The 27,576-nt window shown below is 39.4% G+C and overlaps 1 protein-coding gene and 1 long non-coding RNA gene across 9 annotated transcripts in view; one reads left to right on the forward strand and one right to left on the reverse strand.

The window, feature by feature from the left end:
- The window catches only part of LOC125487668, an 89,635-nt gene extending 67,248 nt beyond the window's left edge, over positions 1–22,387 (reverse strand). For all 5 annotated transcript variants that reach the window (XR_007266025.1, XR_007266023.1, XR_007266020.1 and 2 more), the window contains exons 1-2: positions 22,197–22,387; positions 16,120–16,195 (exon numbers count right to left, since the gene is read on the reverse strand). This is a non-coding gene — a long non-coding RNA (uncharacterized LOC125487668). The remainder of the gene's footprint in view (positions 1–16,119; positions 16,196–22,196) is intronic.
- The window catches only part of stard4 (StAR-related lipid transfer (START) domain containing 4), a 58,547-nt gene continuing 33,303 nt past the window's right edge, over positions 2,333–27,576 (forward strand). Inside the window, exons 1-2 of one of the 4 annotated variants that reach the window (XM_048619655.1) lie at positions 2,333–2,373; positions 22,932–22,997. The gene's annotated coding sequence lies outside the window, so the exon portion shown is untranslated. Of the gene's footprint in view, positions 2,425–22,555; positions 22,708–22,931; positions 22,998–27,576 lie in introns of those variants that run through there. The other 3 variants (XM_048619662.1, XM_020529349.2, XM_048619649.1) reach the window with 3 other exon arrangements.

Consider the following 27,576-nt stretch of genomic DNA (forward strand, 5'->3'; position numbering starts at 1 on the left):
TTAAGCTAAGGTGCGTTATCACAAGATAATTGAACTGACACAACACTTTGAAATAAACATCCCTTTCATAAACAGATAGATATTGATCCAATCAATTTAAAACTGACATGATCTATTGCTTTGGAAAAAGATACAGCACTTTTTTGAAAAAAAAGTGATGCTTGTACTTGTATAGCCACTTATCACATTTAAACATCAGAGTTTGTCTCATAATGTATTAATTTTGAAGTGCATTGACTCTACATTTTTCTTTTAAAATCATACTGGCTACTATAGCCTTATCTTCAAAGAAAGACACGCAACATCCTCAAACAGCTCTTGAAAGCTGTCTCCACTACTGATGCTGGGCTGACTGATCTTGGAATAGTTCCAATCAGGAAAGTGGAAGTCACCACTTTAAACTGACATGCAAGCTAGTGCATCATCACTAGAGTTACTTCAAGCTTTTATTAAAATACTTCACTAGTAATAACTCTTCATGACTCAGACATCCCAGATGGACATACCGGCCAGTTATAGATCTTCTGTTTTGTGTAAATAAATAAGTATTTAGGTATGCACGTTAGTTTTGTTAATTGATATATATCTCCAGAATAAGTTGTCGTACCGGTTGAATTCTGAAATACAAGTGCAAATAGGAGCAGAAATAAAGAACTGAATAATTTCTCCAACTGGGAAATAATTTTTAATTATACAAGTGATTAGTCCACAAATACTTTGTACTGGAGTTACAAAAATAAGGTATACTGAGAGTAGTGTGGATATTGCAGCTGCTCCTGAGTTATAGAGTCATACAGCACAGAAACAGACCCTTTCGTCTATATTACAGGCTTTCTTGTATAATTCTTATGGCTTTTACGTTTAAGAACCATAAGATTTTTATTTTGAATCATTTTGGAACTCTTGTTGTCCGAAAAATTATTTTAAAAAATGTAGAGATTTCTTTCTTTTTAAACGGAGTTTGTGTAGGACAGCCTTCCATGTTTGTCAAATATTGATCTGTGGAGAGATGTTTTCTTCTCTTTCTCTGTTTTAAACTTTTATATTTCTAAAAATACACATCTAATAAGAATTTTAAAAACAAAAACCAAAAAACCACGAAGGAGGACAGGTATTTTTAACAATCGTGAAGGAGAGATTTCTTTTCAACAGTTTGTGGTTGTTGAGTTTTGATCCAGATAGCGATTTTTATTATTTTTAACAAAATTTTTTTTATGCAAAAAAGACGCAAAGAAGGAGAGATTGTGGAGAGGCCTAAATGTGGACAGCTCTGGGGAGAATTTTTTTTTAATCTGGAGATTGAAAGCAGAATGTTGGATTATTTGAAGAGGGGTCTTTTTTTTTCATTTGTTCAGTTAAGTGTCTGATTTTCTTTTAACATTTATATGTTTAAATTTTTTTGATAATAATGCTTAATATTAAATCTGTGGGTTAGGAAAGTAGTTTATTTTTATATATAAAGGTGCTATTGAGAGTTTCTCCTTTTTAGGCTTAATGTCGCTGAGGACGTACAAGAGACACGGAGTGTGATGACTAGTAAATTTAGAGAAATGATTACACAGCAGGATCAGGCAGACAGATGGTTGACTGTCAGGAAAGATAAGAAGGTAGTTCAGAAGTTTCCTGCGACTATTCCCCTCTCACAGATATTCCATTTTGGGGTACTGTTGAAAGAGATAATTTCTCAAAGGAAAATAAAAGTGGTAGTCAGATCCTAGGCACTAAGAATGAATCTTACATTAAACAGAGTTTGTCACAATTTAAAAGAATAATTGTTACAGGGGATCCCCCTGTCAGGGGCACAAACAGGAGATTCTGCAGCAGTGAGGCTGAATCTAGGATAGAACACTGCTTTCCTGGTGCCAGGGTTAAGGACATCTCGAAGCTTTTGAATCATATTGCCAAAGGAGAGAGCAAAGCTGGAAGTTGTTATACACGTTGGTAGGAATGACTTTAAGGTTAAGGCCTTGCAGACTGAATAGAAGAGGTTAGGTAGAAGGTTAAAAAAACAGAACATCACAAGTAGTAATCTCTGGTTTACTTCCGGTGCCAAGTTCTAATTAGGGAAGAATAAACAGATAGGGAATATAAATCAATGGCTGAAGACGTGATGCAATGTGCAGGGATTCAGTTTCTTGGATCATTGCGATCTTTCCTGGGACAGAAAAGACCTGCTCAAAAGCGATGGGTTTCACATGAACTGGAAAGGGACCAATATCCTGGCAGGAAGATTTGCTTGTTCTATTTTGGGAACATGTAAAATTTTGGCAGGGAGGGGCTTCCTAACCAACAGTGAAAGATAGAGGAGGATAGTTCTGAATCAGATAAGTACACGCTAATTAGAAAAGACAGATGAACAAGTCAGAGAAGGAGGTAATTCTTAAGAATTAAACTGTGTTTATTTCAATGCAAGCATTCTTAAAGGTAAGGCTGATGAACTCAAGGCATGCTTGAGAACATGGGAATGGGACATTGTAGCTATTACAGAAACTTGGCTGAGGGAAAGACAGGACTGGCAGCTCAATGTTCTGGGTTTCAGATGTTACAGGAAGGATAGAAAGAAAGGCAAGAGTGGAGGGGGAATGACTATGGGACTGCCATAGTGTTAAATGTGTTCAAAAAAATATGTGAGTGTTCCTACTAGAGATGGAGCCAAATTTGACCTTCTTTTGGGAAATAAGGCAGGGCAAGTGACTGAAGTGTCAATAGGGAATGATGCTTTGAGACTAGTGATCATAATACTAGTAGATTTTAAATAGTTATGGAAAAGGATAAGTTTTCCATAAAAATTAAAGTTCTTAATTGGAGTAAGGCAAATTTTAAGGGTATGAAACAAGAACTTTCAAAAGTTGATTGGAGTAGACTGTTCACAGAAAAGGGGTAGCTGACAAGTGGGAGACATCCAAAAGTGTGATAACAAGAATTCAGAGGCATTATGCTCTTGGTGCAGCTCATGAACAAGGCTGGTAATATTAGGGAACAATGGATGAATAAAGATACTGAGGTTATAGACAAGAATAAAACAGAATCATAAATTAGATATAGACAACTGGGATCAACTGAATCTCTTGAAGAGTAAAAAGTGTGTAGGGGCTTTCTTAAAAAGCAAATCAGGAAGGCAAAGACAGGATATGAGATAGCCTTGGTAGATAAGGTTAAAGATAATCCAGAAAGACTCTACAAATATATTAAGAGCAAGAAAGCAACTAGAGAGAGAGTATGACTCTTTAACAATTAACGAGTCCATCTTTGTGTTAAACCTCAGGAGATGTGAAAGATGTTAAGTGAATATTTCATGTCAGTTTTTACTTTTGAGAAAGAAATGGAGGCTGGAGAACTCAGGGAAATAAAGTTGTTCTGAAAACAGTTCACATTACTGAAGAGGAAGTGCTGGAGGTCTTAGAAAACAAAGGTGAATAAATCTCCAGGACCTGATCAAGTGTATCCCAGTATGTTGTGGGGAAGTTGGGGAGGAAATTGCAGGGCTCATAGCAGAAATATTTGTATCTTCTATGCACACAGGTGAAGTAGGGAGCACTGGAGGATGGCTAATGTTGTGCCATTGTTTACAAAAGGCTGTAACGAGAAGCCTGGAAACCATAGACCTGACAGCCTGACATTTGTGGTGGGTAAGTTGTTGAAGGTGATCCTGAAAGGTAGAATTTACATGTATTTGGAGAGGCAAGGACTGATTAAGGATAGTCAGCATGGTTTTGTGCAAGGAAAATCATGTCTCACAAACTTGAATGCGTTTTTGAGGAAGTAACCAAAAAGATTGATGAGGGCAGAGTGGTAGACATTGTCTACTTGGACTTTAGTAAAACCTTTGACAAAGTTCTGTATGGTAGACTAACTAGATCACATGGGATTCAGGGTGAGCTTGCCAATTGCATACAAAATTGGCTTTATGGTAGGAGATAGAGGGTGGTGGTGGTGGAGGGTTGATTTTTGGATTGGAGGCCTGTGACAGGCGGTGTTCCACAGGGATCGATATTGGGTCCACTTTCGTTTGACATTTATATAAACAATTTGGATGAGAACATAGGATACATGTTTGTTTGTAAGTTTGTAGTAAGTTTGCAGATGACACTAAAATTGGTGTTATAGTAGACAGCGAAGAACGTTATCTAAGATTATAAAGAGATCTTGATCAATTGGGTCAATGGGCTGAGGAGTGGCAGATGGACTTTAATTTGCATAAATGTGAGATATTGCATTTCGGTAACACAAACAAGGATAGGACTTATATAATTAATAGTAGGGCCCTGGGTAGTGTTGTAGAACAGAGAGACCTAGGGGTTCATAATTCTTTGAAATTTGCATCACATGTGGACCGGGTGGTTAAGAAGGCATTTAGCATGCTTGCCTTCATTGCTCAGACCTTTGAGCACAGGGGTCAGGCATCATGTTGAGATTGTAGAGGATGTTGGTGAGGCCTCTTCTGGAGTACTATGTGCAGTTCTGGCCATCCTTTATAGGAAGGATATTATTAAACTGGAGAGGGTTCAGAAAAGATTTACCAGGATGTAGCCGGGAATGGAGGGTTTGAGACATAAAAATAGGATGGAAAGGCTGGAGCATAGGAGGTTGAGGGGTGACCTAATTGAAGGTTATAAAATCATGAGGGGCGTAGATAAGGTGAATGACAAGGGTCTTTTCCCCGAGGGTGAGGGAGTCTAAAATTAGGGGGGATATTTTTAAAGGTGAGAGGAGAAAGATTTAACAAAGGACATGAGGGGCAAATTTTTTGCACAAAGAGTGGTTCATATGTGGAATGAACTGCCAGAGAAAGTGGGAGATGCACAGTTACAATATTTAAAAGACATCTGGTTAAGTTCATGAATAGGAAAGATTTGGAGGGATACGGGCCAAGCACAGGCAGGTGGGACTAGTTTAGTTTGGGTACATGGTTGGCACAGACTGGTTGGACTAAGGGTCTGTTTCCATGCTGTACGATTCTATGACTCTACTCACCATAGGACGTTCTTTCTTCTGTGTACTAAGGCTCATTGCATTTCATTTGCATGTGAGGGGATAGTCTGCTGAAATTTCTGATTTAACCATCTCTACATTGCATATTTATTAACGATGCATATAGAGATCCAAAGAACTATATCAGAAATTATTCAAAGACTACTAATTATGATAATCTGTTCATATTTTTCTAAAGTTCTATCTGCACGACATGTCTTTTTAAAATTAGCAGTTTACATAATAATTGAAATGAGGGTGCCTTTGTTACTGTCAGTGATAGAGCTACTTGCAAATGCTGATGAAATATGTGTAGTATTGTGACTTACAGCAAACCAAATAAAGATTTTGCAAATTAAGTTAGAAGCAGATTTATCCTCTTTCTAAAAGATTTGACTTAACATTCTGAAAATCTAATTATTAATCAGTTAAAAGTTACTATATTTTCACAAATAAACATACAAACAAGGAGAAGGAGAAGCCATTTATGCTCTTGATCCTGCTCCACCATTTAACGTGATTATGGCCGATTTGATTGCAATCTCAAATCCCTATTCCCTACCCCGATAATTGTTCACTACCTTGCTTAACAAGAATCTATCTACCTTGGCCTCAAAAATGTTCAAGGATTCTGCTTCCACCACATTTTCAGAAGGAGAGATCCAAAGATTCACATCCCTCTGTGATGAAAAAAAATCATTTAATCTCTGTTCTTGTTTAAGAATATAATTCTAAATAACTGCTATAGTTCCTTGCCATGAAAAGTAGCCAAAAGTCCAGAATGTAACAGTTGACAGTTACGATGCTGCAAGATGCTGAAATGTCCAGGAATTTTAGCTGTGCTGGCAATCTGTTTTCACAGACCCAGAATAACAGAAAAGGAACATATGTCGAATTGCTGCATCAACTAAACATTTTCATTGTATTTGCATTGTATTGTACTGAGCATATTCTGTGTTATTGCAACAACAATTTGTAAAATTGATCAAAAGGACAGAATATTATTTAGTTGGAGAAAAATGGAAGCTGCAACACAAAGGGACCTGGGGGTACATGTATCCCCCAAAAGTCAGAATGCTAGCACACAGTTGCAGCAGGTAATCAGGAAGGCTAATGAAACATTGACCCTTATTTCAAGGGACTTGGAGTACAAGAGTAAATAAGTCTTACTGCAACTATACAAGGTGGTGGTGAGACCACATCTGGAGTACTGAGAGTAGTTTTGGTCCCCTATTTAAGAAAAGATCTTTATTTCATTGGAGGCAGTTCAGAGAAGGTTCACCAGGATGATCCCTGGTATGGAGGAATTGTGTAATGAGTAAAGGCTAAACAGGTTGGGACTTTACTCATTGGAATTCAGCAGAATGAGTGGTGATCTCATTGAAACATATATGATTCTTAAGCGGCTTAACAGGATGAATGCTGAGAGGATGTTCCCCCAGTGGGAGAGTTTAGGACCAGAGGACATTGTCTCAGAGTAAAGGGACAGCAACATAAGGCTGAGTGGAGGATGAATTTCTTCTCTCAGAGGATTGACAGTCTTTGGAACTCCTTACTACAGAAACTGTTGAGGGCAGAGTCCTTATGTATATTTAAGGCTGAGATAGATAGATTCTTAATCAGGTGGAGAATCAAGGATTACTGGGAAAGGGCAGGAAAGTGAACGTGAGAAATATTGGTTCAGCCATAACCTATTGAATGGCAGAATAGGCTTGAGACGCTGAACGGCCTACTCTTGTTTCTATTTCTCACTCCGGTCCTGACAATCTTATAGAACACTTTGCCAGAGTACCTTTTCAACTGACTAATAAAATAACATCCTGGTTCAAAGTTTGGCTATTTCTGGGAAAACATCCAGTCCTTCTGCATCTACAATTTATTCACACAGGTTTTCAAGCTATAGTCATTTTAAACCAGCTCACATAATATATCCAAGAGTTTCTGTCTCCTTTTTTCCCCCAAATATAGAAACTGACATTTTTCTAGCAGTGATTTGCTTCTCCTCCTCAAAATAATTCTGTTTGCTTTCTCTCTGTGTCTATCTGTGCACTAATAGTTTTCACCCTCCAACTGCTCTGCTTGAGGGTCTCTTCTGTCTTGTCAGAGAGGACCCTTCAAGCAGCTCTTTGTCTACCAGTCACAAGACTTCTTTCTTAAATTCCTTACTGTCTGAATGTCAGCCAAATCAAGATTTACCACATCACACGGGTCACTATCTATTTAGACAGAAAATTGCAGCCAATGCAAATTTTTAGTTTTTTTCAGACATTCTTATAAACAGTTACCAATTCACATAACTTTAAGAAATTCCAGATTTTTTCTTATTGTATTCTTTTCAGGTCTAAACACCTCACACTTACCACCATCTTCACTGTTCTCTTCTATAGTTATGTTTGAAGGATTGAATTATTATGTCATGTTTCTCAGCGCTTTGAAATAACGGCTCCGTACTGGGCAGTTACTAGGCTCCAGTCGGAACTAAGGAACATACATACTCATTAGCTGCAACCCAACAGGGAGGTTTTATTCTGTAGTTATACACTCTGTAAAACCTCAGAACTAGTCTGAATAGGTCCACAAACCTGGTTGATGACTCAGTGTAACTCACCAGAGCTCACATGACTTAGTTCTTCTTAAAGGGACACTGTTCCAACATATCATCCACTAATTACAATGCGTAACAGCAACAAGATGGCCTTCTTTCATAGTTTGTTCTGTTTGAAATGTATTTTTAGATTTGATCCGAATTTATGACAAGACCAGTCTTCAAAAACTGATGATGTTTTTGACACTGTTTGAGTATTGACATGGTTCCATAGCTCGAATAGGAGTGTCACATTAACAATCCTCTGGTAATTCTCCAGAATCCAATGATTTTTGGAAAACTATATCCAATGCATCCCACTATCTCTGTACCTACTTCTCTTAGGATCCTAGGATGCAAACCATCAGGCCAAGGGAACTTATCCGCTTTCAGCCCCATTAGTTTGCCTACTTCTTACTCCTTACTACTTCTTTACTGATGGGGATCATACTCAATTTCTCCCCCATATCTTTAGTATTAATGGAATGTTCAAAGTATCTTCTACTATAAAGACGAATGCAAAATATGTATTTAACTCCGCTGCCGTTTTTTTTGTTCCCCAAAACTGTCTCCCCACATTCATTTTATAAGGGGCTTATATTCAGTTTGACCTTTCTTTTTATATATTTAAAGAAGCTCTTATAGTCAGTTTTTATATTCCTCACTATTTTGTTCTTGAAATTTATTTTCTCTGTCTTTATTATCATTTTAGTCCTCCTTTGCTGAATTCTGGATTCATCCCAGTCTTCAGGGCTATCACTGAGTTTGGCCTCCTTATATAAACCCCTACTCAAAAAAGGGAGGGAAGCAATAAGTGGGTAACTATAGGCCTGTTGTTGGAAAAATATTGGAATTAATTATTAAGGACGTAATTGCAGAACATTTGGAAAAAATCATAATCCAAGCAGAGTCAGCAAGGCTTCGTGAAAGGGAAATCGTGTCTGAAATGTTGATTAGAATTTTTCAAGGAAATTTCAACTAGTGTGAATAAAAGGGAATGAGTAGATTTTTCTTCCAACTTAATTCTCTGCTTAATTTCCTTTGTTAGCCATGGTTGGTTTATCCTTCTCTTAGAGTCTTTTCTCCTTACTGGGATGTATTTTTGCTGAGAGTCATGAACTACCTCTTTAAATGTCTGCCACTGTTTGCTTATTGTCTTCCTGTTAATCTATCTGTCCAGTGTATTTTAGTACTTTATACTAACAGTTTCATTGTAATTGCCTTTATTTAAGTTAAACAGTTATTTCTGACGCAAGTTTCTCATTCTTGAGCTGAGTATTATGTTCTATCATGTTGTGATCACCACTTCCTGGGGGGATCTTTTACTCAGAGATCATTACCCATTACCAGATCCAAAACAGCCTGCTCCCTGGTTGGCTCCATGATGTATTGCTGTAAGAATCTAATGCACTATGAATTTAATTAACCTAACCAACATGGAAATTAAAGCCATCCCTAGTTATAGCTCTATTCTTGTTAAATTCTCCTACTATTTATTCATTTATATTCTTTCCCACAGAGTGGCTACTAGTTGGGGTATGTACACGAATCCTATCAATCCTACTACTTCTTTCCCCCACTGTGTTTTACCTCTGTCCAAATGGACTCTACATCATGCAAGCCAAGACTGTTGGTCACAACTACCCTATTTAGTTAAAGCATATCTACAGTCCTAGTTAAATGATTTGCCAGGACTCTGGTCCCAGCATGATTCAAGTGGAGCATGACCCATCAGAAGAGCTCCCTCCTTCCCCAGAACTGGTGCCAATATTCCATGAATTCAAACCCATTTTTCTCACGCTGATCTTTGAGCCACACATTTACCTCTTTAATCTTATTGATCTTGTGCTATTTACCTCATAAATCAGGTAATAATCTGGAGATTACCAGAAGGGACTGAACTGATAACAATCCTACCCTTGTAACTCAGAAGCGATTGCTGATGTTGGATCAGACTCCTGACCTATCCTGTATGAATAAGGAACTGTGTAACTACATAAAGTCATACATGCTGAAGAAGAAATCTTATGGTTGTGCAAGAGACATCTTTGTGCATTAACTATTTAAAGTGAAATTTATATTTTTGTTTGAAGTACCACTTCCCTGTTTAATTCATGTTTAATGCATATTGGTATCCATACACATCAAAATAAAACATCCAAAAAGTGGAATGTCATTGCTAATTTCTTCATTGGATGATCATTCAGTAAATTTAGTTATTTTGTTTTGTAAGAGGTGATAATCAACTGTATCACAACTCTTGGTGGAGGGTGCTACATTCAGGGTGGAAACCAACAGTAATGTCAAGGATAATTTTGTAGTCTTCATTGAAAAAAAATAACACTTGAAAGCGAGAAGAGAGCTGTTGACCATTATATGTTCAATGTGCAACATCGAACTACTGCCAGATCTGTACTTGGAGCTGGACTAGATTCTGATGGCCTCAGTGCATGCCTGAATACTAATGTCCAAGAAACTGCAAATGAGACAATGACAGATGATCAAATATTGGCCATTGTAGCTGATACAAAACCTCAACAGGTCCAGCAAGCTGAAGGAGCTGCTAACAATAAAAATGCCAAGACTCAGCCACTAACATCATCTGATGTGATTATTAAATTTCTAGATAAATCACTGAGATGAGAGTGAATTAAAAAATCCACTGCTGTAACTGTGACATAACTTCAGAACATCCTTATTCTAGCAGAGATGAGGAATGCAAAATGACTGATTCATTCTACACATTCCATCTACTTAATAATGACTAATTGTATATTATTATTCACAATTCTGTTACTGGAAGAAATAAAGTTTAATTTTTTGCATTGATTGTTTTTATTTTGTTTATTTTATTACAGTGGGTACTGGCTCAGCACTTTTGAAAGGATCTCATTTGGTGAGGTCTTTTGTGATGTGTATCCTATTGCCCATTGTATTACATAAGAAGACATGGGCCCAAGGGTTTGGTGGTAATGGGTTAGCAGAGATAAAGGGTTGATTAATGGATTTAAAAAAAGACAGTAGGAATAAATGGGACATTTTAAAGTTGACAGGCTGGAACTAGCATAGCACTGCAAGGATCAGTAACAGAGCCCCAGGTATCCACAATCTATATTAACTGCTTAGATGAAGGAGAAAGCCAAATAGGACAGTTGTCTACAAGGTAGATGCAAAAAGGCTGTGCAACAAATTTGCAGCAGGTATATATGGAAAAGAAAGGCAGTTCTTTCTAAATGGTAAAAAAAAAAAAAAAAAAACTTTTCAGTGTTGCTATTTATGGATGTCTGGGAGTCCTCACAAAAATGATACAGAATGTTATCCCCGTCCTAAAAAGCTATCATTGACTTTGGCCTCCTTATATATACTCCTATTCAAAATGGGAGGGAAGCAAAAAGTGGGTAACTCTCCTTGTCAGATATACAGTCCCGTGCACACAACCAGCTGAACAGCAGTCAATATTGAAGGGGGATCCTTAGGTGTCAGAGTAAGCTGATGCCATGAACACACATCGCTGCCCCTGCCTCCATATGATAGATCTGGTGTTTATTGTACACCCCAACTATTGAACCTTGTTAGCAGGCAAGGAGAGACACCACAGTATGCATCAAGGCATCTACAGGCAAAACAGATAAGGCACAACTACATTAACAGAGAAATGCAAGGGTTTATGAAATGTAACAGTGATTGATATAACATTGTCATGTTGAAAGTTCAGTTTTAAAACATTGCTTACAACACAAACTATGTATATCACATTGTATGCTGAATAAACTATGTGCGTGTGTTTTCCAGCTATTGCTCCCAAGTGGCATTAGTAGACTTTTCTCTTCCTCTCCCTCCCACTGCGATGCACTGAGCTTCACAGTTCCACAGATGGGATAGGAGGTGCTGCTACATAGTGGAGCCTGTTGGCCCTGGAGGTTTAGTTGGATAACCTCAGGGGCAGGCCACACATGCCGAGAGTCCTCTGGCTCAATGTAAGTCAACGTTCACTGTTCTCCAGAAATTCTTTACTTGTTTGAAGGTCTTTGCCATCGAGGTGCACATTGTGCATTAATCTGGCAAATAGGTGCCGATAGCTGCCTTCAAAATGAAGTTTCTTCTCTTGGCTCTGTTTTCCTTGACAAATACTGTGAAGATAGTTATGTTAATGGTCTAGCCTTTATCCCCAAATTTGATGTATCCCTTACTTCTCTAGTGCTCACCGCCCCCCACCCCAAAACACCTTATGTTGTTCCACACCTGTTGCTTCTCATTTAAAAGTCTCACTCTCTACTACCACCCAAATACCATAAATATTTTCTCATCGAAATGTCTTAATAGCTTTTCTCCCTGCACTTTGCAACTTTTCAGCTTCAGTGAGTTCAACTTCCATCTTCACACTGTCTTGCCAGAGTTCACACCTTCTATCCTGTCCTAATCTCCCCCCCAATTAATAAAAAAAAAAGCCTCCCAAATCCATATTCATTGCCATCCCCTTAGCTTGGTCATTCCCATGGTCTCACTACTAACAAAAATTGCAGATAATTTCTGAAACTTCCCTGTAATGCTTTTTCCCCCCCCACATCATCTTTCTTCCTCTCAGCCCTTTCTCCCTTTGTAACCACCCCTGGAAAAACTACTCTCTCCAAATTCACTTACGCCAAATGCTCTTTCAAAATCCCAAATTTTAGCCTATGGCCCTCCATTCACTATGATATTACTATCACTACTAAAACTGTTCAACCTCACTCAAATGCACCTTCAATGCCCTAAATTTCATTCAAACTATTATCTTCATTCACCCTGGCTGTTTTCCCCAGTTAGACCCTCAACTCTACTCCCTTAAAACCAAGGGATATGGACTTGAATGGATATGATGGACACACGGTTTATCCATTCATTGTTAGGCTTTGCTGGACCACATAAAGCACTACCAGCTCTCTTCTTTTCCTTATTCATTCATGGGATGAGGGTGTCGCTGGCTAGGCAGCATTAATTGCCCATCCCTAATTGCCTAAAGGGCAGTTAAGAGTCAACCACATTGTTCTGGGTCTGGAGTCACACATAGGCCAGACCAGGTAAGGATGGCAGTTTCCTTCCCTAAAGGACATTAGTGAATCAGATGGGTTTTTTCAACAGTCGACAATGGATTCATAGTCATCATTAGACTCGTAATTCCAGATATTTACTGAATTCAAATTCCACCATCTGCCGTGGTGGGGTTCGAACCCGGGGCCTCAGAACATTATCTGGGTCTCTGGATTAACAGTCCAGTGAAAATACCACCAGCCATTGCCTCCCCTCGTGCTCCTTTCTGAACAAACTGCAGTTTTTTTCCCCCAGGATCAAACTAGTATCGTTTTCTCAAATGCTTCATCATGAAGTTCATAGTCTGCTTTGTTACAGATTGCGGCATCCATTCAGTTGCCTCTGCTGCTACTCTCTCTTCCCCTATCCCACCAGGTCAAATCTTTTTCTGGTATCCTCCTGCTCTAGCTCTGAAGTTTTTCTCTCTTGTTTCTGCCTTCTGAGTGTATCTTTTCCATGAGATCCATCTCTTGTTCTCTTAACTCTATTTCTACTAAACTACAGACTGCCTGACTTCCTTTTTATGCTCCAATGTTCATTGATGCTGTCAATAGCCCATGCTCGTCAAGTAATTTCTTCATCTCCTTTAAACCTAACTTCAACCAACATAGGTGAATCCCCCATACTTGCAAACTTCCGAGAACGCCATGTATGAAACTCTCCATCTAGTTTCTGGCTTGATACAGTACTGACATGGCTTTTGTCACACATGAAATACAATGCGACTGTAAAGAAGGAAACAATCCCACTTTATGGTCTTGAAACTATTTGCAGCCTTTGACAAGGTTAACACTCTCCTTCCACCATCTTTTAACTGCATGGGACAGCACTCTTTGTTCCATCCTTACCTACACAGTCATAGCCAAAGAATTCCTGAAACCGCTTTGTTTTCTGCTCCCAATATTACTTCAGGCATTTCTAAGGATTGATTAATGGACTCTGAGCTCTACGTCACCACTTCTCCAAATTTTTGGACTGCTTATCTGACATCCAGTAGCGGATGAGCAAAAATTTGCTGCAACTTCAAAATAGGAAAGGTGGTCACCACCAGGTACCACCATAAACTGGTCCTCAGTCATCAATTTCATTTCTACCCCAGTATGTATCTGCAGCTGAACAAGGTTGTTCACAATCTTCGTATCATACTGATGAGATGCTGACCACATTCACCTCATCACTAAAATTGCCTCTTTGAAAGATCATCTGACTGTGATTTTGCCTCAGTTCTGAAAACTATAATTATGTCTTTAGCACTTTTTTGATTTTTACTTCCAAAACTCTCCTAATCAGCCTCCGTATTCAACCTTGCACAAACTTGGTCATCCAAAACTCAACAGCCTGTGTGCCAACTCATAGCAAGATTTGTTCACCCATCACTGCTGTTCTCACTGATTTGCATGGACACTAGCTCTTGACAAAGCAACATATCAATTTTAAAATTCTTATCCTTTCAATCTGTGTGTATAGTTTCTATGCATAGAGTCGTTGAAATAAAAGGGGGAAATTTGTGTGACAAGGTTGGTAAAATCTGTCCCCCCAGTTGCTGAAACTTGTTGCTGGTGAGTTGTACAATTCTGCAACTTAGAAATTCTGAGTAAGATTTAAAAGTTGAGGATGTTCAGGCATACAGTTCTCAGTATGGAGAAGTTCATACATAATTGGATGATGTCTGTCTAACTTTAAGTATTTCAGTTTTTTTTTCACAATTACAAGTGCACAGGGTACCATGATGAGTACTGCATTTTTTTCTGGTAATTAATGGAAAAAATAGAATGTGTATTTTAATTAAAAGAAATTAAAATAGCTGCAAGTACTTTCTTTCAAAGATCTAGCTATGGAGAGAACAGGACATTTTAATTATTTTTGTCTTACTCAACAGAAAATCCAATTTAAAAAACATCACTCAGTTCAAAAATGGAAGAGCGGTCCTGTGAGAAAAATACAGAATTTGTTTGATCAGGAAGGAGTTGAGGTTAAAGCTTTATTGATTCAGGCATGAATTAAATTGAACAGCATACAGTTCTTGCCAAATGTGTGCTTTACATCTCATTAGCATTCCATTGATTACTTCATACTATTGTGATTTGATATTACAAATTTCTAAAGTATTCTTTGATCATGAGTGGTTGGCTGAGTCTTGTTCCTTTTGAACACACAGGTATTGGTAGATTCCTAATACATTGTGAGAGACAAGTTGGGGATCTCATTCCTTCCAGTCTCTATTGCCTTCATGTTGCTGTTTGTCTTCTCAGCTCTTCTACATTATTTCTCAACTGTCTTCTGCACTAGTCCAGAAAACTACTAAGAATTAATCACATTGCTACAGATTTGGAGTTATATGTGGGCTAGATCATGTAAGAATGACAGAATTGCAACATTACATTAGGTAAATAAAGTGGAGCAGATGGGTTTTTAATGAGAATCACTTAATAGTCTCATAGGATTATTATTGAGACGTGCTTTATATTGCAGATTTACTAACTGAATTCAAATCCCACAAGCCTCCATGGTTAGATTTGAATACAGAGCATTAGCCAAGGCTGCTGGATTACTAGTCCAGTGACACCACCACTATGCCACATACACCCACACGCCTGCCTCTTGTTCCCATTCTGACTCCTGTTTTCTACTACTCTCCCCATTCCCATCACTACTCCTACTACTTCCCTTCTAATCCATTGTCTTAAAGTTTCCATATGAAAAATAGGTTAAGAAAATTCTCACAAGAATATGTCCTTGAATAACTCTGCCAGAAGTTTCACGTTAGTACAGATCACAGCAGGCACTTCATTATTTTTCTGTCCCCTGCTACCAAAACCAAAATATAAACTTTCCTTCACAGCAAGACTTATACTTGGCAGGATTCAATGGTTACTTCTCTTAGCCTCATAACATTTGCTTCAGTTTTAAAGTACATGACTTCGTTACACATAAAGGGGTTTAGTCCATTTGTGATTGGGTTATTTTATATCCATATACCACTGTACATACACCACATGGACTTAAACTTACAACACATTGATAATCCATTGAAAGACATGACAGGACACTATTTTCATTACAAACTTTAGGATGCCGTTCTATTTTCAAACATGTCTACTTGTTATATATTTCAATTTTGTTGTTTAACCTGACCTTAGGAGGTGGAGCTTACCATTAGCGAACTTTTCTATTGATCTTAAGCTAGAAATGAATATAGTACATTTTAATTAAGAAGTGGATAGTTACTTGAAATGGAAATGCATAGTTCCATCAAGAAAATGATATAATATCAAAGCAAATTTTGTACAACAGTTATAAACTTGATTCACAGCAGTCTTCACAGCAAAACATTTAGCAAGTCTTATTTTATGGTCATCACTTTCAACATAAGGCATAACTGATTCAGTTTGAAATAATACATGATAATGCTGTGTTCTTAACATAGATATTTAACAGTAATTTATTTTCCTGACTAGATTTATATAAAAAGAACATAAATGAAGTTACCACACCATGTCAATTCTTACGGTAACTGTATTCAATATACTTTCCCTTTCTGATAAATTGGATTGGTCCAAAATTATGAATCTGCAAAGATAAGAACAGTAGCATAGTGGTTCTGTTACTAGATTAGAATCAGAGTCATACAGCATGGTTCAACTTGTCCAAGCTGACTAAGTTTCCCAAACTAAACTAGTCCCATTTGCCTGTGTTTGGTCCATATTCCTCTAAACCTTTCCTATTCATCTACACATACAAGTGTCTTTTAAATGCTGTAACTGTACCTGCATCTACTTCCTCTGGCAGTTCATTCCACATATGAACCACCCTCTGCGTGAAAAAGTTGCCTCTCAGATCCCTTTTAAGTCTGTCTCCTCTCACCTTAAAATTATAACCTCGAATTTTTAACTCCTCAACCTTAAGGAAAAGATCTTTGCTATTCACCTTATTTATGCCTCTCATGATTTTATAAACCTCTAAGGTCACCCCTCAACCTCACACTCCAGTGAAAAAAAAAAACTCCCTCTCCAATTTAACAATATCTTTCCTATAGCAGGGCGACCAGAACTGTACACAGTACTCCAGCCCCATGATATGATAGCAGTTGGGAAATTTAAATTCAACTGATCAAATAAAGTAGGAATACGATGATATTATCAGAAATGGTGACCATGAAACAACTGGATCAATTTTACTGGTCTATTTATCCGGTCTGGCCAATACATAACAATAAAGTTGACACTTAAAAGTCTAGTAAGCCACTCAGTTGTATCAAATTGTTATGCAAAAGTCCTTAAAAATAAAATGGAACAGACTTCTCAGAAATGACCTAGGCATTAAGCACAAAGGCATAACCCTTCCTGATGGCCTGTGAAGTCCTTATCTCTAACATCTGGGGAATTATGGAAAAATTGGGAACAATAGCAGTGATGTCATACTAATGGAATGGTAACCTACAACCATGTCCTAGATCCAATCTTTGTCACCATTCCCGAGTATGCCTTGTCCCACTGGCTGGACAGATCCCATAGATATGATGGCACAATAATATACAGTTGTGTGCAATTGCTCTGGGAATACTCAACATTAGTTAAAATATCAATTTCCTTCATAGCAAGAATGTTACTTGGTAGGATTCAAAGCTGACTTCTCTTAGCCCCCTGAAATTTGATTCCCACCAAGTCATATAGCATGGGGACAATCATAGGTGAAGAAATTTCCTGTTGAATTCTGCCAAATGAGGGCAGTAGGCAATATTCGAATTTTTTGTTGATAGTGTGCTTCCAAGCACACTGAGGGTAGCAGGGGCACAGACTGTGCTCTGACTGGGTGATTTGAATGTTCATCATCTAGAATGGCTTAATAGTTACAGTAACAGCTTAGTTGACCTACAAAGGACAGGCTACACCAGGCTTGCAATTAGGTGGTGTAGTTCAGTAATGTCACTAGACTCAATTTAGAATCTCAGGATAATATTCTGGGGACATGGGTTTGAATCCCACCAATGGCAGCTAATGAAATTTGAATTCAATGAAAGAAACATCTGAAAGTTGAAAAAAAAAGTGATTGCCCAATGATGACCATGTAACTACTGTCGATTGGCATGAAAGGTCCATTTAGTTCATTAATGTCCTTAAGAATGACAGATTTTCTTTCTAACCTGGTCTGGCCTATATGTGACTCCAGACACACAAATATATATGTCTTACTCTTAACTGCCTGCTGGACAATTAGGGATGGAAAATTCAAGTTGGCCCAGCCAGCAACACCTTCATGGATACTGCAGATGCATCTGTCCATGATTGTATTGATAGGAGGGTTCACTTCAGAATTCTCGTGGAGATAGTATCTTGAGTTCATATTGATGACATCTTTCATCATGTTGTACTACCACCCACCTCCCCACCATCCCCTGCCCCGCTGTGCTATCCATTTGCTGCTGTAGGTTATTAGTAGCACCAGAATTATATTAAACCACCCTCCACATCCTTCATTCTATCATTATCCCCTTTATCTAGGAGGAAATCAATGCTGTTTCAATTATGAATGTAGAACAATATGCTACAAACACCATTAGATATGGCATCTAAATTTTATGCAATCTTGTGAAGCTGCAACACAGAACAACACAAGTTAAATAGAAGCAGCAAAGTCAACCAAAATATTGCAGTCATGAATGGTGGTGGTAGATTAAACCACCAACAAGAGTAGAAGGCTCCAAAAAACAAATCCCAACTTCAAAGATGGGGGAATCCAGCAGGTGACTGTAAAACATGCAACTGAAGATTTAGCAATTACTTTCAACTAGAAGTGTCATGTGAGTGATCTATACTCGTTACCTTCTGATCACAGATGCTAGATTTCAGCCAATATGAGCAACTGAATGGGCCCCAATCAACACTCAGCTGCATTTCTGTGGATATACTCCTGAAGTAGCCACTTTCCTACACAAATCATAGTCATACAGCACGGAAAACAGACCTTTTGGTCCTACTAGTCCATGCCGAACATAATCCCAAACTAAGCTAGCCCCACCTGCCTGCTCCTGGCCCATATCCCTCCAAACCTTTCCTATTTGTTCCAGGTACAGTTAAGACACCTGGCAGGAGATACGTTGCAGCTGGTGCTGGTGGGCACATTAGTGATCTATAGTAATCACATTTCTAGAAAGAGTTTCCAGCTTGGGGAACATCAGCTTCATGATAAGCTGGATTCTGAGCTTTGGACACTGCAGCAGAGAGAACACGACCTGATACTTTGTTCCAATAGACTAGGTACTTCCAATTCCATTAGAGTCAAGGTGAGGAGCTGAACACGTGAGATAGACAGGGGGACATCAAACTATAGCACTGGAGGAGCAAGTTTCCACTTTGTTGTGTAGCTGGTTAACTCTGTCACATGCCGCTTCTGCAGCTTTCTTGAATGTTTTCTTGTGTTGCAGCTATACTCCATTGGTGCTTCATTTTAAGTGTGTCCGATGCTGCACTTGGCAAAACTCCCTTACATCTGAATTGAACCAGGTTGATTCCCTGGCCTAAAAACAGAAAATCCTGAAGCAACGGAGCAAGTCTTGAAGAATGTGTGGAGAGAGAAAAACAGAGTTAATGCTTTGAGTCCGATAGGACTCTTCTTCAGAACTGAATGGCTCCAAAGAATAGTAATTGGGCCCAAAGTATTAGCATTACTTCTCTCTCCACAGATGCTGCCAGACCTACGGACACTCTCCAGCATTTTCTGTTTTTTTAATTTCAGTTTTTCAGCATTTTGCTTTTATTTGATTCCCTGGCTTGAGGTTAACGGCAGAGTGGCATATATGGTAGGTCATGAGTTAACAGGTGATAGTCAAATATAATTCTGATGCTGTTGATGGCCCACCGTACCTCATGGGTGTCTAAGTTTGAGCTGCTAGATTTGTTCTGAGACTTCAGACACCTTGCATTGTGTCATAGGACACTGCCATCATGCTAAATGCGGTTGAATCAAAAAAAAAAGATCATATTGAATGGCACAGCAATCTTGATGACTTAGTCTTCTCCTGCTCCTATTTTGTATGTTGTTTTGTTCAGTTTGTGATCTGCCAGGACTACTTAGCTCCAGACGTCAATACAGTCTTGGTCCGAACATGGACAAAAAAAATTTCAAATTCAGATGTTAGTTAAGAATAACTTCATCTTAACCCAGGATTTCATTGATAATATTTCTCAGGGCAGAGTACTACTCCAACTATCTTCAGCTGCTGCATCGATGACTTTTCGTCCATCTTATATCAGAAGTGGAGATGTTTGCTGATGACTGCACAATGTTCAGTTCCACTTACAATTCCACAGTTCAAGCAGTCCACGCCCATATACAAGGGGACCTGGATAACATTTAGGCTTTAGCTGCAATAGCAAGTGACATTCAGGCCAAACAAGTCACAAGAAATGAACAACTCCAACAAGAGAAAAATCTAGTCATCTCTCCTTGACATTCAACAGCATTGCTATTGCTGAATCCCCCACTATCAACAGCCCGAAGGTTGCTATTGACAAAAACCTATAACTGGACCAGCCATTTAAATGCCAATTTCTGCAGGAATAATAAAAAAGGCATATTATCCAAATGGTGAGAAATTGTTAAGCTCCTAGATACCTACACTTACAACACCGTTAGGTAGAGAGTTCCAGGATTTTGGCCCAGTAATACTGAAGGAACAGCAATATATTTCCAAGTCAGGATGGTGAGTGGCTGGAGGGAACTTTCAGGTTGCGGTGTTCACATGTATTTGCTGTTCTTGTCCTTCTAGGTGGTAGTGGTCGTGGGTTTGATAGCTGTCATCTAATTTACATAGGGCATTGGTGCAACTACAACTGGAGTTCTGTTACAGTTTGGTCTCATTATTTAAGGAAGGATGTAAATGTGTTGGAAGCGGTTCAGGAAAGGTCTACCAGACTAATACCTGAAATAGGTATGTTGCCTTATGAGGAAAGGTGAGACAAGTTAGGCACATATTTGCTGGAATTCATAAGAGATAAAATTGTGTAAAATACCCAGGACTTTTCACATGGCTGGTGGAGGAAAACTGTTTCCACTTGTGGGGGAACTTAGTATTTGAACTCACTGTTTAAAAAGGGTTATCAATGTAGAGAGAAATGAGGGCAAATTTTTAGATATGAGTCTTTAAAGTTTTTCTTCTCCAAAATGTGGTGGAAGTAGGCCTGAACATTTTTTTTTTTTTTTTAAAAAAAAGAAAAGGCAGATGTGGATAGATTTTTGATAAGCAATGGTGTGAAAGGTCATCAGGGTACAGTAAGGAATGAGAGATAATGAGATTTTATTGAATGGCAGAGCAGGCTTGAGGAGCTGACTGACCTACTGTTAATCCTACAAGTTAGCATTGTATGACCTCCACCAAATGGGTTACACCAAATTTTTGAGGGGAATTAGGAATGGGCAATAAATGCAGGCTTTCCTAATGGCACCCATGTTCTATGAATGAATTAAAAAAAAAGGCAGTTCCATAACAATGTCCTGTTAACGTCTGGTGTAATACATGATTTGCTGATTTTCACGTACTGACATCCTTTAATTACACACCAGATTTCTCATTAACCAAAGTGAGAATGCTACCTTTGCTAAAAATGCTATCTTAGAACTGCCAGTTCCAATAAGTAATTAGTTAGAAGTATTCATGGAAATGTAGAAAGTGGGAGGAATACGAGGCCATTCAGCTCTTTGATTCCGTCCAATATGATCTTGAGCGAAGGACAGAGGTTACAAGCTGTAGGTTTGTAAGTTCCTAGGGCCTGATGCTCTGCATCCCAGAGTACTTTGTGAAGTGGCCCTAGAAATAGCGGATGTATTAGTGATAATTTTCCAGCATTCTAGAATTAGGAAGAGATCTAATGGACTGGAGGGTAGCTAACGTAACCCCACTTTCTAAAAAAGGACAGGGAGAGAAAATGGGGAATTATAGGCTGGTTAGTCTGACATTGGCGGTGTGGAAAACACTGGAGTCAATTATTAAGGAAGTACTTGGAAAGCAGTGACAGAATCGGTCCAAGTCAGCACAGATTCACTAAAGGGAATTCATGCTTGACAAATCTTCTGGAATTTTGGGAGGATGTGACCAGTAGAGTGGACAAGGAGAATCTTCCCAATTCTATAGAATGCTGGAAAATTATCACTAATGTGTCCGTTATGTGATCATATTGAATGGCAGAACAGGAGGGGGGAGGGATGGAAATGGATAAAAAGGAGCAGATAGGTGGGAGAGGAGACGGACAGGTCAAGGAGGCGGGGATGGAGCCAGTAAAGGCGAGTGTAGGTGGGGAGTTAGGGTGGGGATTGGTCAGTCCAGCGTTCTGTCTCTTCTACAGAATGGGACTTGGCTACGTAGGTAGGCTTAAAAAAAACGAGCTATAGGGCCTCGTTACATGCCGTAAAACTCTAGCAATTCTATGAAGAAATACTGAAAATATCGTCAATTGTCAACGTTCAAAAAAAAACCCTTTTAAGGAACATCGGGGCAAATAATACTCAGAAACCTGATTGTTCCCCTCTACATGTCACCAGATCCTCGAAAGTCACTTTGAACTAGTAACAATACCTTTTTAATAGTAGGCGAGATGCAGTTAAGACCACCACCCTCTAAAAAATTCGCAGCCCTCACATTACCGCGACCTCAGCTGACACTGGTCCAAACCATCCGACCGCCTGTTGGCCAATCAACACGCGCTGAGCTCGATTGTCATGACGCCACTAAGACCCGGCCTTATTGTAGACCGACCTTGTCTCCGCCTTATTCGTGTACGTCTCGTGGCGCAGGCGTCACGTGGTACCACCCACCGGGGCGAGGCCGATGGCGAGTTCAAGCCCCGCCTCTGTCGTGTGTCCATTGGTGCCTTTCCGCATGACGTTACCAGACGACTGAATGACCGCTTCTGATTGAATGTGAGAGTCGTCAATCTAACACATACCGGGAACGGCTCGAGCAATGCGATGGAACGTTCAGGGAAGTGAATAAACGGTGAATGATGATGAGCGGACGTTTGCAGTTTGGTTTCTAGTACCGAGAAGTGTGTGAATGATATTCACAGGAACAAGGCCATCTGAATTTGGTAATCTGTGATGGTGGCAGAATGGGTTGATGTTGGTGGTACCCAGTGCAGGCGCCCGGTGATTGGTTCCTGCATCCGGTGATGGTGCCTGTACACATTGATGGTTCTTGTACCGGGTGATGGTGGTGGTACCGGGTAGAGTTTCGTCTGGATTCTTATAAGTTGTGTTATTTTGAGTAGAGGCATTTTAGCGCTGACTGATATCAAATTGATTTGTTTTGTAGGTAAACGGCTCGTGAGATTCTCTCTCAACAGCGTTTTGTGACTGCTTCTTGTCTACTGTTAAAAAGGTATTGTTACTACTTCAAAGTGACTTTGGAGGATCTGGTGATATGCAGAGGGAAACAATGAGGTTGGTGCGCTCGAAAAGCAGAATACTGCATACGCAGGACATCTGAAATAAAAATAGAACAAAGTGGAAATACCCAGGAGAGTACTGAATACAAAGTGAAACTGAGTTAACCATTCAGTTCGATGACATTTCATCAGAGCTGCAGTAGAGGTGTAATACGTTTTGTGCCGGAGTGGGAGAGACAAAAGGAGAGTTGTGATGGCGGTGGGGGCCAGGGGAGATTGAGTGACAGAGAGTCAGTCTTACAGGGCAATGAAAATTGTGATGGGACTGGAAAATAAAGAAATATACATCTCGCGCTGGCGTACTGCTGTCTGACAACGAAAATTAGATAAAAACTGAATCGTGCAAAGGAAGCAAAAACGTGTTTAAAGTACATGGTCAACTTGCTAGACTGTTTTCCGCCTAGAAGGCGGAAAAGCACTTGATCGAAAGATGACCTTCCTTTTTGCCTACAGAGAGTTTCAGTGGATCAGTGCTACAGACTAATAACAGAAATGTTAGTGTTGAGAGCAAGGTGGAGAATTAAAATGACAGGCCATCATAGAAGCTCGGGGTCATGCTTGAAAACTGAATAGAAGTTTTTGGCAAGGAGATCACTTGGAAAACCATAAAATATAAGAATAAGTAGGTCATTCAGCCCATCCACTCTGCTCTGACATTCTGTGAGATTATGCCTGATCTGATAATCCTCAACTCCATGATCATGCTTTTAACATATAACCCTTGATTTCCTTACTGATTAAAAAGTTGTCTGCCTTGGCCTTGCATATACTTAATGACCCAGCCTCACTATCCATCTGCATGCAGTAAAAGGTTTTACAGATTCACTACCCTGTGAGAGAAGAAATTCCTACTTAAATTCCTCCTGTTTTAAATTTGTCACCCTTTATTCTGAGATTATGCCCTGTGATCCTAGACTCTCCCACAAAAGGAAACAAACTTTCTGCATCTACCCTGACCAGTCCACTAAGAGTCTTATATGCTTCAATAAAGGCCTCCTCTCATTCTTTGAAATTCTAATGAATACAAGCCTAATATACTCAACATTTCCTCGTAAAACAGTCCCTCCAACCCGGGATCAGCTGAGTGAATCTTCTCTTGACTGCCTACAATGCCAGTATGTTGTTTCTTAGATATTATTACTTTTCACAGTATTCCAGGCTGCAATCTGACTAGTGTCCTATATAATTTTCACAAAAAGTCCTTATTTTTATACACCATTCCCATTGAAATAAAGGTCGGTATTCCGTTTGCTTTACCTATCCGCTGAACTTGGATGTTAGCTTTTAATTATTCATGGGGGAGGACTCTCATATCCTCTGTTCTATAGATTTCTGCAGTCTTTCTCCATTTAAATAATATTTAGATCCTCTATTCTTTCTGCCAAGGTGCATAAACTCACATTTTTCCTCATTATATTCCATCTTATTACAAGGTTTTGCCCAGTTGGGTATTCCAGCAAGGTAGGCAAGGAGGTGGCACCATCAAGGTAGGCAGCATTTGGGGCCCATCCACTCCAGATTGGCTGCTTCCTCCCTTCTTTCCTTACCCTTCTTGTCTTCCTTCTTTTTCTTTTTCTTTCTCTTTTACTTTTTCTTTTCTACATCTTCTTCCTGTCAGTGGCAGCGGAGAAAGTGACATCGTGGAGGAGGGCGGCCAAGTGGGACTCCTGGTGAGTCAGCAGCCTACCCTAGCAGCACAGCCAGGGACTCCTGGTTGTGGTAGGCCTGAGATGGGGTCTCCTGGTTATCAGCGAGACAGCAGCAGTGGAGCCAGTGGCTCCTGGTTGCAGGGCGAAAATGGGCACTGGTGGCCTGCTGGTGAAGTGGGGCCAGTGATGAAGAGATGGTGCCTGCCTTTGCTGCTGAGTTCCTGTCCTGGTCCACCCAGCCAGCTCTATGCTTTTTCCTTTGTAAGTACTCTGATTTAAGTTTAGCACAGTTGTTTCCAACCCACGTTCCTTTCTGTCAAACTGAATGCTAAATTATACAACGTTATGGTCACTGTATCCTCAGGGATCTTTTACTGGTGAGATCATTTACTAAACTGCTTCATTACATTATCAGCAAATCCAAAATAAACTGATCCTTGGTTGGATCCACAGTACGATTCTAGGAAACTGTCCCGAATATACTCTCTGAATTCTTCCTCATGGCTATCTCTGCCAGTCTCATTATCCCAATCTACCTGAAAATTAAAGTCACCCATGATTATTGTAATGCATACATAATATGTTGTTACAATCTTCTGATTTATTCTCAGTCCCATCATATAGCTACTGTTAGGGAGCCTGTAGACTATTCCTTTCATTGTCTTTTTCCCCTTGTTATTTCTTATCTGGATTCTACATCTTCTGATCCAAATAATTTCTTGCTGTTGTATTTATTCTATCCAATACCAACAATACAATCGCAACATTCTTTCCTTCCTGCCTGTACTTTTGAAAAGTCTTATACCCCGGAATATTTGGTTCCCAGCTTTGATCGTTTTGTATCCATGATTCCATAATAACTATAAAATAAGACCGTAAGAAATAGGAACAGGAGTAGGCCATTTGGCCCCACAAGCCAACTCCTCCATTCAATAGGATATTTACTGATCTGACATCCTTCACATCCACATCCTGCCCTTGTCCTATCACACTTGATTCCCCTAGTGATCAAGAATCTGTCTCTGCTTTAAATACACACAAGGACTTTGTCCCCACATCTCTCTGTGATTGTACTGGTGCCATTAATTCATTTAATTTGTTCTGAATACTAAATGCATTGAAGTAAAGAGCCATTAATTTTGTCTTTTTACGATTTTTTTTGCCCTTTTCACCATATTTACGCTATCTTCCTATGTTTTTATACTCTATCCCTTCCTGTCCTATGCTGGGTATCATTAGCTAAATAGCTGTCCTGTTACACTTCCATATACTCTTGCTTTGTAATCGTACATTTCTCCTCTTCCAAACCTCTTCCCCCATCTAATTAATTTAATTTATTCAATTCACCAGAATACTGGTCCTACTACTATTCAAATGAAACCGATCTCAGCACAACAGTTGGCTTCATTATCAGTACTGGTGCCAGTGCTACCAAAAGTGAAATTCATCCACCCAGCCCAATCTTGCAAACCCCTCATTTAACTCCTTAACTTTATTTACCCATGGCTCAGGTAGTAATCCAGAAATTATTAGCTTGGTGGTTCTGCTTTTTTATTTAGTCCTTAACTATTCAAAATCTTTCAGCAGAACATCCTTTCTAGTCCTACCACTGCTATTGGTACCAACATGGACAATGACTACTATATCCCTCCCCTTGCACTCAAACGTCTTCTCCAGTCCCAAGAAGACGTCCTTAACTCTGGCACCAGGCAAGCAACACAACCTTCGGGACTGTAGCTCATAGCTGCAGAGAACAGTGTCTATCCCCCTAATTGTACTTTCTCCTACCACTACTACATTTCAATGTCCTCCCTCTATTGGTCTACATTTGGTCTCCCCCAGTTGTGATCAGCGGATACAGTAGACTAAATTTAAAGAAGTAAACATAAATTGCTCTTTGACGTTGAGGAGTGTTCGGGACCTTAGATAACAAGAAAAGAGGAGGTAAGAGGACAGGTGTTGCATCTCCTGCATTTACATGGCAGCGTGCTACACAGATGGAGAGTTGTCTTTCAGGTGATTGAGGTGTGAACTAGGGAATTAAGGAGAGGTGGTCCCTTCAAAACACTGAAAGGGGAAAATGTTTGTATTGTGATGAAAAGTGTATAATATGTATTTATAACTATCATTTTTGGAATTTGGATTTTAAATATTTTCAGGTGGGTGTTGGTTACTTTGTGAAATGTTTTCTTTTGAACAAAAACAAAAACAATGATTTAAATGCAACATAATGTCAGAAAGCAGGTGACAATGGACTGCTGTGATGTTAATGGAAGCATGTTTATATTTTTATGTTTACAATAGGTAGGATTAACATGTAAGGCTCTTAGCTCTGTTTTCAGTTTATAAGAATATAAGTTGCAGCATTTTTTAAAATTGCATTCAGAAGACTTTAGAAACTTCAGAAGTGAGTTTGGTTTCTCTCTGAGAAGTAGGATTTAGTGCAGTTCAGGGAACAAGCCACCTTGTTCCAGAGGCAGCCGGAGGAGATCAGAGGTGGCAGCTTTAGCGGCAGCAACAGCAGCGATGTTATCGTGGCATTGTTGGATCTGGAGCATGGACTTTGTTGTTTGGAGTCAAGACCAACACGTGAAGAGCGAGCAGTGAGCGAGGTCAAAGAACAAAGAACACTACAGCACAGAAACAGTCCCCTCGGCCCTCCAAGCCTGCGCCGACACATTTTGCCCTTCTATACTAAACCCCCCCATATCTGCGGCGGTGTCGTCGAGAACAGGCAGCTGAGTTCTCCCAGACAGCAAGCTAAGCAGAGGAGATTGGGGGCCCATTATGGCTAAGCACTCAAGAAAGACTATTGAACTTTTACCTCTATTTCTTTATTTTTCTAGTTTATATTAAGAAAGAC

The sequence above is a fragment of the Rhincodon typus genome, chromosome 3 (assembly GCF_021869965.1).
Source record: "Rhincodon typus isolate 14 chromosome 3, sRhiTyp1.1, whole genome shotgun sequence".
NCBI classification, from domain to species: Eukaryota; Metazoa; Chordata; class Chondrichthyes; order Orectolobiformes; family Rhincodontidae; genus Rhincodon; species Rhincodon typus.